The sequence below is a fragment of the Azolla caroliniana genome, unplaced genomic scaffold, assembly GCF_043228905.1.
Source record: "Azolla caroliniana isolate FFs.n. ecotype wild unplaced genomic scaffold, voAzoCaro1.0.p SCAF_8, whole genome shotgun sequence".
NCBI classification, from domain to species: Eukaryota; Viridiplantae; Streptophyta; class Polypodiopsida; order Salviniales; family Salviniaceae; genus Azolla; species Azolla caroliniana.
The window spans coordinates 8,599,180-8,620,383 of NW_028230443.1; the positions used below are offsets into that span (position 1 = coordinate 8,599,180).

At 44.3% G+C, this 21,204-nt stretch overlaps 1 long non-coding RNA gene across 1 annotated transcript; it reads left to right on the forward strand.

The window, feature by feature from the left end:
- The first annotated feature begins 9,452 nt into the window (after nucleotides 1–9,452).
- Nucleotides 9,453–10,835, forward strand: LOC147860970 (uncharacterized). The gene is made up of 2 exons (XR_015530093.1): nucleotides 9,453–9,740; nucleotides 10,419–10,835. It is a non-coding gene; the product is annotated as an uncharacterized LOC147860970 (long non-coding RNA).
- Nucleotides 10,836–21,204: the final 10,369 nt, after the last annotated feature.

Consider the following 21,204-nt stretch of genomic DNA (forward strand, 5'->3'; position numbering starts at 1 on the left):
TGGAGAAAAAATCAGCCTTCGGACAGCCGGAGATCCTGGTAGTCGGACACCTGTGCGGACCTTACGGTCGGAAGCCGTCCCCGGCAAAGGTAGAAGCCATCTCCGCGATGAAGGATGATTGTGGGTCGGTCAAGGAGGTCTGAAGGATCCTGGGGGCATGTGTTCTACCACATCTAGATTCCACACTATGCGCATGTCACGGAACCACTTTACGGGTTGTTGAAGAAAGGGCGTAAATTCGAGTGGAGAGACGAGCACATGGAGTCGGTCCGGAGACTGAAGGAGGTGCTCGCCGTGGTACCGGTTGTCCGGAAAGCAGTTTACGGCAAGGAAGTTCCCATTTACGTGATGGTAGACATGAGCCCCATCGGGATCGGGTGGGTGATTAATTAGGAAGATGAAGACGGCGTACAGTTCCCGATCCAGTTCGGGGCAAAGGTATTGAGTGAGCGGCAGCAAGCATAAGCCCAAATCAAGCACGAGCTATGGGGTATCGTTTCGGCAGTCAAGGCCGACAAAGACTATCTGATCGGAACGGGAGTGATCATCGAGACGGATTGCCTACCGATTCTGGGTATGGTTTCTGGATGTGCGACTCCGGACCTGGCGATGCTCAGGTGGATCACATACATCAAGTCCCTGAACCCGGAGATACGGCACATCTCCGGAAAGGATAACACCATGGCCGATATGCTTTCAAGGGCGCGGTTCAGCGATGAGGACGACATGGTTTCGGATAACGAAGAAGTCGGTGAGGACTTCTTCGGGTCAGCTAACTTGGCAACTGGGACGAGGAGCACTCCGGCGCTTAACGAATTCGATGAGAGCAAGTACGATGGGGAGTGGCTCCAGATCGGCGGGTTCCTAAAGACAATGACACCGGACATGGCGTGGACGAAGGAATAGACCAACCAGATTCGGAAGAAAGTGTACCGATTCTTCCTACGGGACGGGAGCATATGGAAACACCCGAAGAAGAGAAACGGCATCCCGCTCTGAGTGGTGGCGAAGAAAGAGGAACAGGAAGAATTTCTGACGGCATACCAGGAGAGTCCCTGGGCCGGACACCGCGGGACGTGGGACACATTCGAGAAGCTAAAGGGGAAGTACTGGTGGTCGGGACTATACAGGGACGTGCATCGGTTCGTGACGACTTGCGAAAACTGTCAGGTACACTCCACAATCCGGCATCGGGACGAGCTTCACTTGACCTACCCTCTGACCGTCCACTTCAAGTGGATGGTGGATCTAGTGACGATGCTGATGGGGGTAGGGCAGATGCTGATGGTGGATCTGTTGACGATGTTGATGGGGGTAGGGCAGATGCTGACCTACCCTCCGACCGTCCACTTCAAGTGGATGGTGGATCTGGTGAGGATGCTGATGGCTCGGGAGGACCTAGCTGAGCGTTGCAAAACAAAACGACCACGGCCGTGTGCCGATTTTTGATCGAAGAAGTGGTATGCCGGTACGGGTGTGTAGGTAAGATCGTGGCCGACCGCGAAGAATTGGACGTGCAAGAGGCGGAAGAGTTGTTTGACCGGCTAGGGATTAAACTCTCACTCACCACAACGTACAATTCGGAGGCTAATGGGAAGGTGGAACATAGAGACGGGCCGATCGTCAAAGCGTTAGTACGGGCGTGTGGAGGCCAAGTTGGGAACTGGCCGCGGCTCTTACCCTATGCGTTGTGGGCGAACCGAACTATGCACAGTTCGGTAACCGGGTTCATGCCGGTAGAGCTAATGTACGGGAAGAAGCCGATCATGCCAACGGAGCAGACAATCTCATATTGGGCCACGGTGGACTGGAAAGACGAGATGAGCCCGGAGGAGGTGTTAGCGGCACGGATTCGGCAGCTAGAGCGAAGACCGGAGGACATGAACCGAGCTGCGGAGAAGCTACGGGTGGCGAGGGTAAAGAACAAAGGACGGTTCGACCGGGCTCACCGACTGAGACCGAAGAAGATCAAGGAAGGCGACTGGGTTCTAGTGTATGACAACAGCCTCGACAACCAGCACAGGGCAATGCGGAAGTTTGCAGGAAGGTGGTTAGGGCCTTATGTGGTGACAAGCGCCAACGACAATGGGACCTACCATCTCGTGGAGCTCGACGGGACAAGGATGGCGGTACTGGTGGCGGGGAAAAGGATCAAAGCATTCAAAAGGCGGCATGAGGCTGAACCGGACCCAGTCGACCTGGACAACGACAACGACTGGCTCGGAATGGATGTCGATCCGGAAGACGAAGGATAAGCGTGGGCCGGTCTTCTAAGGCAAGAGTCTAATTTTGGCGCATACCGGTGGATGCACGGTTAGGTGGGGGCGGATATTGTGGAGAAAACCGTCCCTAGGTGGAAACCAAGTGTAACATGCGTAAACCGGCCCTTACATGTGGGCACAAGTTTTGTTGTATAGTATGCGGATAGGTACAAGTCAGGTGAGGTGAAATCCTAGGTAGCATGCATTCATTAGGAGAAAATCGAGGCATATCCCTATCCGAAAGGACATGGAATAAACATGATGTAACGGGTGGTAACAACCTCCCTCCTTGGGTTATAAAAGAGAGGGAGAGGTATTGTAGAAAAAGGGGGGGGATCGTGTTTTGTGGAGGACGAAGTTCTGCCGGACTGGAACCGAGCTTTTCTCCTCCGTCTTCTCCATAGCCATTCTATGCAGGTTTTGGGAGGCTGACTCTGCTCCGCGGAACGCCCGAGTGCTTCCGCCAGAGTCTCCATCTCGCGTCGTGTGTGTGTGTGTGTGTTTGTGTGTGGGCAGGTGTCAGAGCCTATCACTCGCCGGCCTGCCGGTTGTAACTCCTTGGTTTATTTATATATATACATTTGCTCTGTCTCCATTGTTCAGAGTTGGTTGCAACTCCTGTGAATCGGTGTGTCTGCGCATGTGTGAAGTGCTTCGGTAGTTTCCTTCCCCTCTTCTCATTCGGTTATTTCTTGGTCCAAGGCCATCGTGCTCCCGCCTCGTTCTCCACGCACGCGCATAACAACGCAACACCGCGTCAGACATGGCGACATATTCGACCTTGGTCATTGATGTAGCATTGCACTCTTGCAATTTCGACTTCCACGAAACTGCCTCATTGCCACATTTGAAGCAGTATCCGATTGTTGGCTTTCAACTGTCCATGCAGCCAGCAAAATCCAAGTTGGTATAACCGACTACGCCATAGTCTTTTGTGTGCACCAGATATCTAAAGACATGCTTTACTATGTTCTAATGCAATTGATAGGGATTGCCAGTAAATCTACTGACAAATCGTATAACATGAGCAATGTCAGGCCCTGTCACGATCATCATGTACATCAAGGAGCCGATTGCTGGCGCATACGGTACTGACTTCATAATTTCCCCCACCGAACCAGATGTCAGACAGTTTCATTGAGATAACTGAAGACTAATTGGGAGCAGGGTCGAAGCAGATCTGGCCGATTGCATGTTGAAGCGTTCTAAGACACGTCTAGTATAGTTGGCTTGAGGCAAGAACACTTGTCTTTTATTCGAAACCCAACTTATCTTTATCCTTAAAATGTGTCTCGCCGGACCGAGGTCCTTCTTGGAGAACTGAAACCGTAGTTGCCGAACGAGTTCGACAAGCTCTCGAACATGTTGTCCGGAGAGTAGCATGCCGTCCACATGGATAATGAGGAGGATGGCTGAACCATCTTGAGCTATTTTGGTGAAGAGGAAGTGTTCCTTAACGCTCTTGAAGAACCCGATTGATTGGATGAAGTCGTCGAACTTCTTGTACCACTGTCTCGGTGCTTATTTCAGGCCGTATAGACTCTTCCTGAGACGACAGACTAGACGTTCCTGGCCGGATAGCACAAAGCCTTTCGCCTACTCCATATAAATTTCGTCCTCTAAGTCACCATGGTGGAAAGCCATTTTGACATTTAGTTGAATTAGCTCCAAATTCTCGGTTGTCACAATGCCAAGCATAAAGCGAAGGGTTGTCATTTTCACCACTGGTGAAAAGATTTGGTTGAAATCAACACCATATTCTTGTCAAATCCCTTTTACTACTAGTATGGCCTTGAATTTTGGCATGGTCGAATCAGATGTCTCTTTTAGTCTATAGACCTACTTGCATGAAAGAGCACGTCGATTCTTCAGTAATTTGACAAAGTCACAAGTATGATTTTGCTAAATAGAGTTCATTTCCGACTCCATTGCTAGATGTCATGTGGCCGAATCGGCTGATGCCAATGCTTCTTCGTATGCCATCGGTCCGCTGGCATCCGTGAAGAAGACTCCAAGAGAATACCTCTTCGGGGGCTGCAACAGTCTCTCAGATCTTTGAGGTAAGATTGGGCTAGTCCCATCGGGTGTTTGAGTCGGATGGTCCAAAGCCAAATCATTCGATTGTGCTTAATTGGTCGGTGCAGAGTCAGTGCTAGAGGATTTGGCTACTCGTGAAGCCGACCTCATGTTATGGGTTGGGCCGCCATGAAGGGCTGGCACTTCAGAGAAAGTTACCCTTCGGACTTTAGTAGGCCTTTTGGCCATCTTATGCATAGTCGACTCATGGAACACCACGTTCGAAGTTTGGATGATCAGTCTGTGCTCGGGGTCCCAGAGTTAGTATCCGATATCACCATCTTGTCCATAACCAATGAACATGCATTTCTTGGACCTTGATTCAAGTTTTCGGCGATCGTCCTTCAGTATGAGGGTGTATGCCTCACATTCGAAAATCCTCGAATTGTTGCAAGTCGGCTTACTGTTGTTCCATAATTCCTAAGGTAATCGAAGTCCACGAGGCCTATTAGGTGACATATTGATTATGTGTACTGCTATAAGTAGGGCCTCAGCCTAGAAGTAATCCGACAATCCGGAGTTTTGGAGCATCAATACTATCAGTTCTTGAATTGTCCGATTCATCCACTTGGGAATTCCATTATGCTCTGAACTATATGGTGTTGTGTATTCATGTCTGATGCCACGCCGCCGACAAAATCTAACGAATTCTTCGAACTTAAATTCTCCCATGTTGTTAGTCTAAAGGTATTTCAGATTTCTACTGGACCGATTTTCGACCATTGTGAGCCATTCTTGGAAGATTGAGAGCACCTGATCTTTGGTTTTGGCCAGATATGTCCACACCTTTCCGGTCGAGTTGTCAATGAAGTTGACGAAATAGAAGGCACCATCGAGAGACTGATGTGACATAGGGCCATAGACGTCTGAGTGGACCAGATCGAGCGGGCTTGATTCTCTCGGTGTGGTCATAGGGTGTGAGGTTGTGGCTTGTTTGCCATTTTGGCAATGCTCGCAGAATTGGTGATCTGAGACGTAGAGTTTGGGGATATATCGACCTTTGGATAAATGCATTATGTCAGCCTTGCTGAGGTGTCCGAATCATTCGTGCTATAGTGATGACATAGGGACATCAACCAAGAACAAGTCACCCTCTCTGAGTGTAACATATAACGGGTAAAATGAATGTACTTTTGGTCCTCAAGCAAGTAGGAGGTTCCCCCTATGGAGTATCCACCCTCCTAATGAGAAACCGACACAGATGTTGTCTTCGTCAAGTTGTCTGACTGGGATCAACGCTCCTGAGAGCTCAGGTATGTACATGTCGGACATTGTATAATACAAGTGTAGAGCCACCTGGAAGGTTGAGCTCTACAGTGCCAATTCTGATTATGACATAATGCTGTGAATTTCCGACTCGAACTGAGTTGGAATGTTGGGCCGAGTATTGCTGAAATTGGGATCAATGAGGGGTCATGAATCCAAGAGGCATGTGCTCGATTCCTCAGTCATAAGCATAACTTTTGATTCGCTTGACTTTTCTATGAAAAGGATATTCAGGTTGTCCATCAATACTTCGCTTGAAGAGCTGATGTAGTTGACCTCTTCATGCCAACCACCCTTCGGATTAGCCCGTTGAGCTTTATCATTCTTAGCTTTAAGGGCGCGACCATCAGCCTTGATGTGTTTGAGTTTTTTGCAATAGTTGCAGATTTGATTGTCCTAGGACTTGCTTTGGCTTCACTGATTTGTCGGCGGTTGGGAAGAACTTCTCCCACGACTGTTCAGTCGGTTGTTTGAACCTTGTACTACATAAGCGTTGTTGGCTGAATCGTTTACAAACAATTTCCTCCAAGCTGCTTCGATTAGGATTGAGCTCGTTGTCGAATACGAGTGTATAATGGCCGTATTAACACTGTCCCTTTGGACAACCCAAGTTTGGGCCATTTCTATAAATAGCATAAAGGGCAATTGCCCTTGGACAGTCACTATATAAAGTGACTTTGTAACCTTTAGTTGTTGTTGTTGGCTATCATTCTTTTGTAACTGTTGCTATTGGAATATAACGACTTGTTTTGTGCCTATCTGTGTGTGTGTGTGTGTGTGTGTGTGTGTGTGTGTGTGTCTATCTTGCTTATGCGCATACGCAGGTTCTGCATCATCATAGAATGTTGCTTGCACTTCCACATTGATGGCCTTGTCCCCAACATTTGGTATCAGAGCGTTGGAGGTTCTTCAACGCGTTGCCGACCGTCATAGTACACCACACAACATTCTGTTTTTGTAACCTCATGAAGAACAGAGAAGAGAGAAGAAAAACCTTTGGACAACCCAAGTTTGGGCCATTTCTATAAATAGCATAAAGGGCAGTCGCCCTAGGACAGTCACTATATAAAGTGACTTTGTAACCTTTAGTTGTTGTTGTTGGCTGTCATTCTTTTGTAACTGTTGCTATTGGAATATAACGACTTGTTTTGTGCCTATCTCTCTCTCTCTCTGTGTGTGTCTATCTTGCTTATGCGCATACACAGGTTCTGCTTCATCACAGAATGTTGCTTGCACTTCCGCATTGATGGCCTTGTCCCCAACACTCGTGACTTCAGAGTACTTCACTACAACAGTCGACACATTGCACATAGTTGTAACGAAAGTTTCCCACAAAGGGGGGAGACTACTCATGAGCAACATTGCTTTTAGCTCGTCTTCAATTGTTGTCCCTTGAGCCGAAATTTGGGGGCATAAGCTTTCGTACTCATTGAGGTGTCCTTGGATGAGTCAGATTCTTTCATCCGAAGGTTGTAGAGTCATCGGATCAGGTATATATTTGTTGCAACAACGTCCTTTTTGTAAGTGTCAGAGATTTTCTTCTAGAGTTGGAAGGCAGTCAAACACAATTAGACTCTGAAGTAAACCAACTCCGAAAAGTGCATCCGAATGATGATTTTGTCTAGCTTTGTCCACTTATTCGGCTTGTATCCTTCTAGAGTGTTTTCTGTCTTGATTGGATCGATCTGACCCTTGACGATTAGATAGTCCCGCATCTCCTCTTTTCTAGATAGAGTGTTTCCATCTCCTCCTTAGACTCATCTCTGATGAGTCAGATGTTGATGCCATCTGTGTTGGGCTACTAAACTTTGTCCTAAGTCGATTGGAATTAGTGATGGGATGCAACCAACTGGCTCACCTGATATCGTTCTAGTCGGATTTGGACACGAGTTGAATCGACTTCGACTATTTGTGGGTTTTGTCCGAAGTGGCTACAGTCGATCGACTTCGCCGAATTGGACATGAAAGCACCAACTAGTTAGCCGATTGAATTTCGGATGATAGCTAGGTACAAAACTTGCTCAGAGTGACTGAGTGAGTAGAGGGACAGAGCCAACTGGTCTTCCTGAATATCACCTAACCAAATTGAGCACATTTAACTATCAATCCGATTCAGTTGGCCGATCATAGGTTACATGCCTTTGTGCCATTTTCTAGGCCAATCCTGCTTTGAATGTCTACAACGATGAGAGGGATGGAGCCGATTGGTCCTCCCAAATGTCGTCTAGCTGAATGAAGCATCGATAAGGGTTGTTCCTTGGAGCCCAATCTGCCACAAGTGGTTACGATAAGTGAGTGAATAAAATCGAATCACCTATTTGATTGCCGTCTAACCTGATGAATCACGATTGAGGCCGAACTTGCGAAACAAAGTCTCACTCCGAGCTGCTACAATCACAGTGGTAAAGTACTACCAACTGGCCTACTTCAAGCATGATTTAGAACTGTGGAGTGCAGACTTTCTAGGTGTTTTATCTTATTTGAAGATGATCTTGTAGAAGTTGCTAATTGAGAAATTTTAGTCCGATTGAAATCTCAGAATTTGTTTTATCAAGGTGAAGGTAAGGTAACAAAGAGATCTTCAAGGGTTGCCAAAAGGTGAAATGATGATGAAGACAAAAGGATGATTGGCTGAAAAAATCAAAAAACCATGCGTTGAAACCAGATGTTGGAATCAGTCGTCTAGTGCGGAACAATCTCAACACTCTTTGAGTTGAAGATCTTCACTGAGTACAAACAAATATATTGATAACAATAGACGACTGAAACATGAGACAAGATCAACTGTAATGGAACAAAGGAAGAGAGACAATAGATTAGGCACAAGCAAGATGTAATTATATTATTCTCAGAGAGTTACTATAGCCCAATGTACATAATGAACAACCAACCTTAGACTAGGTTACAAGAGTCAGTTTAAATACCAACTGACTTAGGGCAACTGCCCTTTCAACAATTTACTGAAATAGCCTAAACATAGTGTGTCCAATGGGACAATTTGAATACGACCATTATATACCCATATTCAATAGTCCCATTGTTGTCCTCAGTGCTCTAAAGTGTTGATTTGGGAGTGGCTTCATTAGGCAATTGATGATGTTCACCTCGGTGTCGATCTTCCAGATGTCGAGCTTCTTCGCATTTACCAGCTCCCGAATATGATGAAACCGCAGCTCAATATGGTTTGTCTTCATGTGGTAGACATGATTTCTAATGAGGTGTATTGCACTTTGTGATTTGCAATAGATGGTTGGCGTAGGATGGTCAATTTGGCTTGTAAGATTAGCTTAGCTGGACCAAGATCCTTCATGGAAAACGATTTACTTAGAGCTTTCTTTAAGCTCGCAATCCTTTTGATATCTTGTTTGACTACAAAATGTCATCCACATAGAGTAAGAGAATCAAGAAGTCATCTTCACTATAACTTTTGACAAAAACACAGTGATAAGCTTGTGTTTTATGGAATCCATGTTCCAACATGAAGGATTCAAACTTCTTATACCATTGACGTGGAGCTTGCTTTAGACCATACAAGCTCTTCCTTAGTCAACATACTATATTCTCTTTTCCTTTCTCCACAAAACCTTCAAGCTGTTGCATATAGGTTTCTGTTGAGGATCAAGCACATTGGGATTTGAACCTTGTACCTTTACTTTATATATTATAGAACTTATAATAATGATATGTATCATTTATTATTATACGATAAACATACTAGCATGTAATGCATAGAATGTCATGCATACATGAAGCCATGTGGTGAGCATGTGGCGAACATGCTCGCATGCTTCATCTTATATAAAGGGGGCTTACCCCCACCGTTCAATAAGACTTATTTTTAGAAGATATCTCATATCTAGATCTCAACATGGTATCAGAGCCATAATCAACCGTTTCTCTTTGCCAAAGATTCTCCCATCATTTCTCTATTACTTCTCCACAAACTCAACCATCAATATCAACATCTCAACACCATAGCCAACTTTTGTACAACCTTTTCTTCCTCATCTCAACTATCAATATCAACATCTCAACAATAAGCGATTTCTTCTACGATTATTGCAACGACACATCGAAAGGCCGTCAAGCATCAAGCTATCACAAACACGCAAGCTCTTCAACAACAATAGTTTTTTGGTAAACACTTTTAATTAAGATCCTTACGTACTTGCATTCAATATGTCTGTTCAAGTATCGAAACTTCAAAATTAGACTAAAGATAATTATGCATCATGGAAGTATAAAGTCATGTTGTTTTTAAAAGTAGAAGAATTGTGGCATATAGCTGTTAATGATAAACCTAGTCCTACAATAAAAGAAGAAGATAGAAAGGGAAAGGAAAAAGAATCTGGTGTTATTGAGGATGCAAAGGATTGGAATAAAAATGATGCACAAGCCATGGTAATACTTTCAAACACTCTTTCATCATCTTTGATTCCACATATGAAGCATTGTAATACTACTAAGGAAATGTGGAATACATTAGAAAAGATTTTTTCGAATGTATATTCGGCTAGAAAAATGCAACTAAAAGAGTGCCAATTACAAAATGTTAAAATGGATAGAAACATGACAATCATGGATTATGTTGGAAAAATTAGGAAAATTGTGGATGATTTGGCATTGATAGATTGTATTGTGGATGATGATGATATTGTGCGTGTATGTTTGAAAGGATTGTCATCAAACTTTAATATATTTAAAACATCCATTTATGTTGCTGGAATACCATCATTTGCTACAAGAAGAACAAATTACAAGGTTATCAAAGAGTGGTAAGGATTGGAGTGAAGAACCATCTTTCTATGCTAATAGAGGAAAATCTCTAAGAGGAAGAGGAGGAAGGTGGCAACAACGAGGAAGAAATCAAGCTCGTGGAAGATGGCAAAATGAACAAATTTACAATGAAAATGAACAAGAAGGTGAGAACTACAATAACAATAATAATAGAGGGAGAGGGAGAATGCAAAGAGGACGAAAATTTCAGAATAATCAAGGTAATTTTCATGGTTATTCAGCCTCAACTATTAAGTGTTTTTATTGTAATAAGATTGGGCATCATGTGCAAGACTATTGGATTCGACAAAGTGATATAAAGAATGGAAAATATAGTGAAAGTAATTATGCATCCAGTAGTATTACTCAAGTAGATGAACATGATGAGAATACATGTGATAAAAATGCACTTGCAGTTACAATTGGTAAGAATGCAAATAATGCTTAGTATCTTGATTCTGGTTGTTCAAATCACATGACAGGAGATTGTGGTTTGTTTGATGCAACAAAGGGTTTGTCCACTCCAATTGAAATTTGTATGGGTGATGATACATATTATGATGTAAAAAGTTGTGGAGATGTTCAATTGCATTTGTCGAATGACATGTCCAAAAAGCTAAAAGATGTGTGGTACGTACTTGGTGTTAAAAAGAATTTAATTTCTATTGGTCAACTAGTTGAGAAAGATATGGATGTATTGTTTGATAAGTATGGATGTACAATAACAAGTTCAAACACGGGAGAAGTGCTTGTAACCAGAAGAAAAGTAGGAAAAATGTTCATATTGAATGACACAGAAAAGAAATGCATGATTGCAAATAAAAAAAATGAGTTTGAGTTGTGGCATAAAAGATTGGGACATGTGAGTGCAAAAAGATTGTTAAATATGAGTAATAATGATTTGGTTCAAGGATTGCCAAAGATTAATAGAGATTGTGTTCTACCTTTTTGTGAGCCGTGTAGTAAAGCAAAGTTCACAAGGACGGTAATGCCGATGAGGAATCCAACTTTCAAGCACCCATTGGAGTTGGTTCATACGGATGTTTGGGGTCCTTCACAGTAACAAGCATTGGAGTATCAAGGTATTTTGTAACATTCATTGATGATTATTCTACAATGGTGTGGATATACTTTGTAAAAAAGAAAAGTGACATTTTTACAAAGTTCATTGAATTCAAGAAAATGGTTGAAAATCAATGTAATAGAAAAATAAAAATGCTTCGAAGTGATGGAGGAACTGAGTATATGTCAAATGAATTTGATAAGTTCTTAATAGAAATGGTATTATAAGGCAAGTCACACCTAGATACACTCCTCAAATGAATGGAGTTGCAGAAAGGAAAAATAGACATATACTAGAGACAGCTAGAGCTATGCTATTTGAAGTAAATTTGTCAAAAAGGTTTTGGGCTGATACTTGTCACTATGCAGTGACTTTGATAAATAGAATGCCAACAACCATAATTGTTAATAATACTCCTTATGAATTGTTTTATAATAAAAAGCCTCGAGTTGATACATTAAAAGCTTTTGGATGTATTTGCTATGTATATGTTCCTAGTCAAGTAAGGAAGAAGCTTGATGAAAAGGCTATAAAGTGTATTTTCCTATTGATGTCATAAAAAAAGGATATAGATACATCTCAAAGAGTGTAAAATTTGATGAAATGCAAAATAGGAAAACATTAGAATGTGATGTGCAAATGCCTTTGTTGTTGAGCGGCAAGCTCAATTGGAGCCGGATCGGCTGAATAAGCCTGAGCCGGTAAGCGAGACGGATCGGTAAGCCGTGAGCAACCGAGCCGGCAAGCAACAGAGCCGGTGAGCTGGGGAGCTGGTTAGCCGGATCCAATCGGTAACCGGAAGCCTAGTATTAATTTAGACTACTAGGCAATTATAGTCTCGTAGTAAGTGTCAGAAGCTCGTGTGAGCATTGAAGTACGCGGTACTTCTGTCAGTCCCATGAGGACTTGTATAAATAGTGCTACTGAGCACAGTTGTATGGGACAAAGTGATTATATCGTTTTGAATATAGCTTTTACGTTCTGCTCTCCATGTCTCTCCCGTTTTCTCTGTGTATTCCCTACTTTCTCTATTTTCTAACGCTTCCGCAAGTAATTGTTTACATGGTATCAGAGCGCGAGGGTTGAGAACCTCCTTTGCAGCCGACAAATGCTTGAAGGCAAACCCTAACAGGTCGTAAAACAGTAGACATAGAAGTGATGGATAGAGGGAAGGCTAGCTCGCTCCCTGTGGAGAAACTCGATAGATCCAACTATGCATCTTGGTCGTATAAGATGCACCAATACTTGCTTGGGCATGGCTACTAGAGTTTCGTCGAAGGAGCCAACGAAACAACACCTATTGCGGCACATAAGGACTTCCCAGTGTGGGAACAATCGGCAAGCAGAGTGATGTACTGCTTCGCGTCCAGTGTCGGAGACCAGCTGCTGAGCCACATCCGAGACGCCAAGATGCCGAAGGAGGCTTGGGGGAACTTGAAGAAGGTTTTCGCCGCGAGCACTACAACCCGGAAGCTACAACTCCAGCAGGAGTTGAGCAATGTCTGACAGAAGGACATGTTAGTGGCGGATTACACGGCCCGGATCAAAGAGATCTGTGACTCGCTTGCCTCTATCAACGTTACCGTAGAGGAAGACGAGATGGTATAGGTCTGTCTTGGGGGCCTGGCGTCTAAGTTCAAAGCGTTCCGAACGGCGGTGTGTACAAGGGAGAATACACCATCATTTTTCGACTTACAGTCGATGCTCCTTGTAGAGGAGAACCACGCCAGTGCGTCAACTAGCGCACCCACTGACAGCCGGATGTTGTACACGGAGGCAGATCGGTCCCGTGGGCGTGGTGGACGAGGCGGGTTGGCACGCAATGGAGGCGTCTGGGAAGACCAAGAGAGAAGGCACAGAGAACGTGCCGACAACAGTTTCGGGACTCCCACAGGCAGGGGGAGTCATGGCGACACTGGAAGATGGCAAGAGAAGTCAGCAACGGAATGCTGGTATTGTGGCAAAAAGGGCCACAGAGAAAGCGAGTGTTGGAGAAAACGAGCCGATTCGGACAAATCTGGATCCGGCTCGCACTACGCCGAAAGGGATCGGGAGGATCCAAGAAGGGTAACGGGCCAACCTTGGTAATGAAGCACAAGGCGAACTCGATGAAGAAGACCACTTCCAAATTAGAGGAAGTGTGGTATGTTGATTCTGGTGCGTCGAACCACATGACGAGCCACAAAGAGTGGTTCTCCTTTTTGGAGAAACCGAATCAACCAGGAGTAGTTGAAACCGGAGACTACACTCCTCACCCAATCGTGCACGTCGGAGAAGTTCCTTTGAGCCACGTTGGACATAAGGGGAAGCTGATGAACGTATTACACATTCCGAAAATCATGAAGAAGCTAGTGTCAGTCGGACAGATTGTTAACCAGGGGATGCAGGTGCGGTTTACGCACCTTGGGTGCTTCATCGAGGAAGAGGGCCAGATTATTGCGCAAGGGCACAGAGACGGGAGGATGTTTATCCTCGACACCAATGACGTTGGCACCGCTCTGTTTGCAAAAGGACAGAAGGTCGAATCGGACATCGACCCGTGGCACAAGTGGATAGGCCACGTCAATTACCGGAGGCTTCAAGACCTGCAAACGAAACAAGTTGTTTTCGGTTTGTCGAACTTTAGCGGCCGGAAGACCCAAGTATGTGAAGCCTGCCAACTCGGGAAGCAACACCGGCTTCCATTCCCTACCGAACATAACCGGAGCCGTAACAAGCTCAACCTAATCCATTCGGATGTGTGGGGACCGGCACAGAATGTTAGTCTTGGCGGGAGTTGATATTTCATCTCCTTCATCAACGACTATACGCGACACACATGGATCTACCTCATTGAGCGTAAGAGTGAAGTCTTCGAGTGTTTCCGGAGTCTCCAAAGCATGGTGGAATGGGAATCGGAGAGGAAGATCAAATGCCTGCGGTCGGATGGCGGGAAAGAATACTTTTTTGGCCAATTCAACAGTTATCTGCAGCAAACGGGAATTCGGCGAGAGTTTAGCTGCAGATACACACCACAACAGAATGGTGTTGCCGAGAGGAAGAACCGGTCGCTTATCGATGCGGCAAGGGCAATGCTAGAGGAGAAGAGCATGCCCAAATTCTACTGGGTGGAGGCAGTCTGAATGGTTGTCTACATCCAGAACCGGATCGGTGACAAGCTGTCAGCTCACGAGCTGTATTTCGGGCGTAAGCCGAATTTGAGACACCTTAAGATCTTCAGTAGCATTGCATATGTGCATGTACCGGATGAGAAGCGGAGGAAGCTGGATGCAAAATCGGAAAAATGCATCCTCGTCGGCTATGCTCAAGAGCAAAAGGGTTATAAGTGTTATAACCCCCGGACAAGGCAGATCCAAGTTAGTCGAGATGTCGAGTTTGATGAATTGGCATCGTGGTACTCCTTACCAACTCTGACTTCCGAATCTGACCCGATGCCGGAGGATGAGGCTAGTGAGCCTGAACCGGCCCAGGTAGAGGATGATGAAGCGTCGACTCAGGATGAGAGTCTAGAATCGTTCCGGTTGAGCGGGCCGAATCAGAGATTGAGTCAATCTGACCAGTCCGATGAGGAACCGGCGAATAGTGGAGACTCTGTTGTGCACTCCCCACGCAAGGAACCGAGGAGACCGGCAACGATGTCGGAATTCGAAACCGGCAACGATGAGTCGGATATGTGTGCATCCAACTCTAGCAAGGAGAAAGGTGGATCTTCGGCAACGAAGACCGAACCGGCCAAGAAGGGCCTCAAACCGGGTAACGGTGAGTTACGCCGGTCCACCCGCCAGAAGGATCCCGTCAAGCGGTATGGGTACAATGAGTACATGGCGCATCACTATGCGTACATGACTAAGGTGGCGGAAGTGCGTGAGTTGGAGAGCTACACAGAAGCGGCCAAGGACGGAAATTGGCGTGCCACTATGGAGGAAGAAATGCGGACACTTGATGTCAACGAGACATGGGACCTGGTTGACCCTCCTTGTCACTGTAAACTGATCGGATGCAAGTGGATATACAAGGTAAAGTTCAACGCCGACGGTTCTGTTAAATGGTATAAAGCCCGGTTAGTGGCGAAGGGATATGCGCAGACCCACGGAATCGACTACGACGAGACCTTCACTCCTGTAGCGAAGATGACAACGGTTCGAGTAGTGCTGGTGGTTGCTGCGGCAAGGGGGTGGCATCTTCATCAGATGGATGTGAAGAATGCATTTCTTGAAGGTGATCTTGAAGAAGAAGTCTTTATGACTCAGCCTCCCGAGTTTCAATCGGAGATGAACAAGTCGGTGGTATGTCGGTTGAAGAAGTCGTTGTACGGCCTGAAGCAAGCCCCTCGAGCTTGGAATGCGAAGATGACGTACCGGTTGCGTAAGATGGGGTTTGTGGCCTCCAAATCGGACTCTTCATTGCTCATCCGGCAAGGCTCAATCGGTCCGGTATGTATACTGCTGTATGTTGATGATCTAGTCATCACCGGACCGGGTGTTCCAGAAATCAACCGCGTCAAGTCCCAGTTGTCGGATGCATTTGAGAAGAAGGATCTGGGGGACCATTATTTTCTAGGGATCGAGGTGATCCGAACCCCGGACAGCATATTGCTCTCACAATGACATTACGTCTTGAATATGTTGTACAAGTTTGGCATGACAGAATGTTGACCTGTATCCACACCCTTGGACCGGAACCAGAAGCTTCGTCCCAACTCCGGACCGGCCTGCAACGAGCAATGGTTCCGACAAATTTTCGGAAGCCTTATTTACTTGACTATCACGCGACCCGACGTCAGCTATCCGGTCGGAATGATAAGTCAGTTCATGCAGAAGCCGACCGTGGAGCACCTTCAATGTGCGCAAAGGATATTGCGGTATGTCAGCGGCACGAAGAACCGTGGACTGTTATACCGGCGAGGTATACCCGAAGAGCTCGTCGGTTACACGGATGTCGACTGGGCCGGTGATGCATTAGATCCCCAATCAACCTCTAGTTACATGTTTTCCCTAGCTAGCGCGGCTATTGCGTGGAGCAACAAAAAGCAGCCAACAGTTGCTCTGTCGAGCACTGAGGCTAAGTATCGTGGTGCTACTCTTGCCACCTGTGAAGCCATTTGGCTTTGGCAACTGTTGCAAGACCTACGGATCGAGGTCCTGACCCCAACTCTAGTCTACTGCGACAACATCAACAGCATGCAACTCGCCAAGAACCCCGTATTCCATGCTCGCACAAAGCACATAGAAGTGCACTATCACTTTGTGCGTGAGCGTGTCCTGAGCGGTGAGGTCGAACTTCGGTATGTTCACACGGATCGGCAAGTTGCCGACATCTTCACCAAACCGCTCGGATCGGACAAGTTGTAGCACTTCACCGAAATGCTTGGTGTTCAGCATCTCGATGTGCCACACTTGAGGGGGAGAATGGGCAAAGACACCGGAACGGGCAAAGGCAAAGAGACTGCCGATTGCACCGGTGAGGGAAGAACAGAAGGCGACAGAGTCAAGAAGGACAGAGCCGACTGAAGGAAGAAGGCCAAGACCTGGACATGGCCCGATGTGGTGAAGGGCTTGGAACCAGAAGAAGAATCGGGAGCAACCGATTCGGACAAGAGCTGGAACGAATTAGAGACAGTCGATTCGGTTCAAAAGACAGATTCGGAAGAACCGGATCAATTCAAGGCCATGTAGACACGGATGCAACGGAAGTCGATGCCATCGCGAAGGAACCAACGGATTGATAAGCGCCGGAGGCATAGCAGCGAAGGAGCTGAGAGGGGCCTATTGACCAGACATACCGACCGAGAAGGTCGAGGCGCGCAGAACAAGAGGGGTCGTGGCAAACACAACCGGACCGGACGAGGAGCGCGAGCAAGACGGAGCGACGTCAAGAGAAGTCGGTTGGAAGAACCAACTGCCACAGAGACTGACACTAGGATCCAACCTCAAGTTGAGCTTGAGGGGGAGTGTTGAGCGGCAAGCTCAACTAGAGCCGGATCGGTAAGCTGTGAGCAACGGAGCCGGCAAGCAACAGAGCCGGTGAGCTGGGGAGCCGGTTAGCCGGATCCAATCGGTAACCGGAAGCCTAGAATTAGTTTAGACTACTAGGCAATTATAGTCTCGTAGTAAGTGTCAGAAGCTCGTGTGAGCATTGAAGTATGTGGTACTTCTGTCAGTCCCATGCGGACTTGTATAAATAGTGCTACTGAGCACAGTTGTATGGGACAGAGTGATTATATCGTTTTGAATATAGCTTTTACGTTCTGCTCTCCTTGTCTCTCCTGTGTACTCTGTGTATTCCCTACTTTCTCTGTTTTCTAACGCTTCTGCAAGTAATCATTTACATTTGTCAAGTAAGCTAAGTAGCGTGGATCACGAAAATGATGTTGATACCGAGAATGGGAAAATAGATGATTACGTTGAAGAAGCTGACATAAATTGTGGGACAACTTCACAATTAAGAAGATCTAGTAGAATAAGAAAACCTGTTCAGAGGTTAATATATGATAGTTGCATTGCACAACATTATCTGTTTATGGAAAAAGTTAATGATTTTATTGAGCCTAATTGTTTTGAAGATGCATATAAAAATAGAGAATGGAAGTGTGCTATACAGGAAGAAATTGATGCATTATACAAGAATGATACATGGGAGCTAGTGCCTAGACCGAATGATAAAAAGGTAATTGGTTGTAAGTGGGTATATAAGTCTAAGTTCAATTCTGATGGTACTTTGAATAGATGTAAAGCAAGATTAGTGGCTAAAGGTTATTCTCAAACATATGGTCTAGATTATGAAGAAACATTTTCACCAATAGCTAAAATGGCCTCTATTAGGGTTGTTATCTCTTTAGCAGCATCTCTAAAATGGAATTTATATCAGATGGATGTAAAAAATGCTTTTTTGAATGGTATTTTGAAGGAAGAAGTGTTCATAGAACAACCACATGGTTTTAAGGATAATGTTAACCCTGATTATGTGTGCAAATTGAAGAGGGGCTTATACGGATTAAGACAATCACCAAGTATATGATTTGAAAGGTTGGGAAACTACTTGAAAAGTATGAATTTTAAGCAAAGTTGTGTAGACGCATCAGTTTTTATGAATGAAGGTACAAATGGTAAAATCATTATTGTTTTATACGTAGATGATCTAATTATAACAAGTGATAATGATGAACTTGTATAAAAAATAAAACATAATATGTCAAATGAGTTTGAGATGAAGGATTTAGGAGAGCTTAAGTACTTCTTGGGCATTGAAGTGATTAGATGTGTTAATGGTTGGATGCTTTCTCAGAAAAAGTATATGGTTGATATGCTAAAAGAATTTAGTATGTACGATTGTAAGCTGATGCAAACACCAATGCAAGGAAGAATCACATTAGATGCTACTAAAAATTATGCTCTTACAAATTTCAAGATGTATCAACAGATAGTTGGAAAGCTTATCTACTTGACAATAACAAGACCAGATATTGCATTTTTTGTTGGTATTGTCAATAGATATATGCAAGAGCCTATGAAAGCGCACATGGTGATAGTAAAAAGAATTCTAAGATACATAAAAGGAACATTAGAATATGGTCTTTTGTATTCTAATGATGAGGTGTCTCCTAGTTTCTTTTGTGACGTAGATTGGGCTGGAGATAAAGAGACAAGAAGAAGTACAAGTGGATATTGTTGTTCACTTGGTAGTGGAGTTGTGTCATGGTTATCAAAGAAACAACCAACTATTGCATTGAGCACCACAGAAGCAGAGTATAGAGTTACAACCCAAGCTACATGTGAAGCTACATGGTCAGAGATGTTATTAAAGGATCTTGGAGTCAAAATACAAAGACCATTAGTTATCTATTGTGATCACATAAGTGCAATCTTGTTAGCAAAGAATCCTATTTTTCATGCTTGTACAAAACATATTGAGGTTCATTATCATTTCGTTCGTGAAAAGATAGTCGAAGGCCTTATTGATTTGAAACATATCAAAACAGAGGATCAAGTTGCTGATATCTTCACCAAGCCATTACCAAAAGAGAAGTTTTTCAAGTTTAGAAGAAAACTTGGTCTTTATGATCTTAATGTGCTTGAGAGGGAGTGTTGAGGATCAAGCACATTGGGATTTGAACCTTGTACCTTTACTTTATATATTATAGAACTTATAATAATGATATGTATCATTTATTATTATACGATAAACATACTAGCATGTAATGCATAGAATGTCATGCATACATGAAGCCATGTGGTGAGCATGTGGCGAACATGCTCGCATGCTTCATCTTATATAAAGGGGGCTTACCCCCACCATTCAATAAGACTTATTTTTAGAAGATATCTCATATCTAGATCTCAACAGTTTCGTCCAATTCACAATAGTGTTGTTTTTACATCCAATTGCTCTATTTCCAGATTCATACTAGCTACTATACTCAGTACAGTTCGAATGGATGTCATCTTTACGACTAGTGCAAATATCTCATCAAAGTCAACCCCCTTCTTCTGTTGAAATCCCTTTAGTAAAATTCAGTCCTTCTATCTGGGTGAGAGGCCATCTTCTCCATTTTTCAGCTTGAAGACCAATATGTTTCTCAAGACTCTCTTAAATTTCGGTAGCTTTACCAAGTCGTAAGTATAATTTTTATGCTCGGAGTTCATTTCATCTTGCATTGCACTCTCCCACTTCTCCTTGTGCTCACCTTTGATGGATTCTTCATAACATTCCGGATCATCATCATCAATCAATAGGACATATTGCTTGGAGTTTCGAGAGGATGCTTTCCTTTTTCTAAGTGGATATCTTCTACCTCCCATGGTTGGCTTATGTTCGGATGTGTCATTCAGCTTGGGTTCATACATGTCAATCAGTTGTTGAAGGTCGACTAATTCCGACTCATATGCCTTAGTCGATTTCAGTTGGTCAACTAAATCCGACTCATATATCAACTGGTTGCTCAGAGTCAACCAATTCAGATTTTGTTGTATCGACTAATTGTCTCCTATGAGCCGAATGTCTAGAGTTGGCTAGTGCTAAGTCCATAGTGGTTGGAGTCAATTGGGAAGACAACCCTGACTTCTGTTGTTTCCAGTCTTTAATAATCTTGTCTTCCATGAATACAATGTCTCGACTCCTCACCACTTTCTTATCAAGTAAATCCTACATCATGTAGCCGAATTCATCTTCAGAGTACCCCAGGAATATGCATGGCTTCAACTTGCTATCCAAGCATCCAAACACTTTCATGTGTTGACAAAACACACTTTTACCTGTCCACACCATGGGACATCACCTTTCAAGGGCACTGAGGGAGGCTTGATTATAAGATAGACCGTTTTCATCATAGCTTCAGCCCAATATGATATTGGAAGCTTTGCATGTGACAACATGCTCCTCACCCTTTCCATTATCGTTCGATTCCTCCTCTCTGCAAGACCATTCAATTTAGGGGTCTTTGGCATTGTATACTCGAGTTTTATGCCTTGGATCTTGCAATGCTCTTTGAATTGTCCTTTGTACTCTCCATCATTCTCTGTCCGGACAACTGTCAACTTCTTTCCCGACTCTCTTTCTGCTCTAGCCTGAAACTCCTTAAAGACCGACAACACTTGGTCTTTAGACTTTAGCATGAAAGCCCACAACTTTCTGTTGTAGTCGTCAATTAATGTCACAAATTAATGTCCACCATGATGTGATTGAGCATCCATGTAGCATACATTCGTGTGGACCAATTCTATTGCACATTCTCTTCTCTCTGGTGACCTAGAGTCAAATGCAACT